The following is a 1595-nucleotide window of genomic DNA, read 5'->3' as shown; positions in this document are numbered from 1 at the left end:
GGCGGCGGGGTGCGCGGCAGCGGAGAGGGGGTGGTCTCCTGCCCCACGGCGAAAAGTTTGGGGGTTCGTTCTGGCTGGGGGAAGAAACCCACAAGCATGCATTTTTAAAATTTTATGGTTTTTTTCTTTTATTGTTATTTTTAAGGCTACACCGTGATTGAAATATTCCCCCTCCCGCCCCGGACGGGCCTTTGTCAGGCAGTTTTCTTAAGCCAAGCAGTGCCAGCCTCTCTTGAAAAGTTTTTGCTTCAACAAAGGAAATAGCAGCTGAGTGCCAGGGCTGGGGAGCCGGCGGTGTGCTGCTGGAGGTGCTCAGCCCCTCGCAGGAGGTGAGGAATAGTTGCTGTTCTCGTGCGCTCGTTATTAAATTAATGGGAACAGTTGAAGTTGGCGGGTGACTTGAGCCATTCCGTTCCAGGCAGTGGCTAATGAAGAAGATTAATTCAGCTTGTTTTCTGTAGCACAGCAGAAGAAAGCGCAGCTTGTGTCTCAAATGAAGCTGGCCTTTCTGAAATGTGAATAAGACCTTTCACTTAATGCACATTGCTGTAGTGCCTTTATAACTATCTAAACCTACTGAAGCTAAATAGACGAGCTTTATATTTACGTAGGCATGGAAATACAGAAATATGTACATTTTTACATACGTGTTTTTGTATATATGTGCTTGTATTCAGAGAAGTCTTGCCCAGACAAAAGCAGTTAAGAGGAAGTGAAGAAATAGTGGGAGTAAAGGAAATATGAAAGGTGGGTGCAAGGGAGAAGGTGGGGGTCAGAGGAGCAGCCAAGCTATCCATCAGGGTGGGAAAAATGCGATTTCTCATCTTAGATTAGCAATTCAGCGTGAATGCAGGTTTAAACTAGGTGACTGAAAGCTCCTTGGGAAGCTGCTGCCAACAGAGGCTGCTGGGACAAATCTAGAAAACCTCTTGCGAATCCATGCCTTTGGTATGGCATGAACCAAAACATCTTCTTCACAAGAAAGTTTGTGACTCAGGTATTTCTCACCAGTTACCATCGCTCATATTTTCTGCTAGCAAGGCTGGTCTGCAAAGGGAGTTTACCCAGAGAATTTGAAGCTGTTCCAGTGGGCCAGCTCTGGAGGATTACTAGCTGTGCTTTGAAGCCTGGGAGGACGATTAGTAAGCTTTCTGGACAGCTCACTCTTGCCTTTCCTTGCATATGTCGTCTTTGTATGGTGCTAGCTGGTAGTGGCTCAGGAACCCCAAATATCCTCAAGATGGTTAAAAGAATGCTGGTTAGGATGGGAGGCCAGAGGTGCTCCCCAGCTCTCCAGACCCCCCTTCCATACATTGCTTCTGGTTTTGGCTGTTTGACTGACACAGTTTCTGGGTCTCATTGCATTACCTAACTAGTTTCTGAAAGAACACACCTTGTGACTGGTGCTCCTAGTTCATATTTAGTAAGGTAAAACCAAGGATTAAGCATGAATCCTAGGAAAGAGATCTGTGGTCGGCACAGCTGTGGTGTAGGACTTTGCCCAAATTGTTTGCACCCCAGAGTTCTGAAGATTTCTCGTCTTTAGGTGAATTTAAAAGGGAAATTGTTTATCAGTTTATATGTGTAGCGAAGAC

This window comes from Haliaeetus leucocephalus, unplaced genomic scaffold, assembly GCF_000737465.1.
Source record: "Haliaeetus leucocephalus isolate CR32 unplaced genomic scaffold, Haliaeetus_leucocephalus-4.0 Scaffold730, whole genome shotgun sequence".
NCBI classification, from domain to species: Eukaryota; Metazoa; Chordata; class Aves; order Accipitriformes; family Accipitridae; genus Haliaeetus; species Haliaeetus leucocephalus.
Note: the sequence above shows the minus strand (reverse complement) of the source record.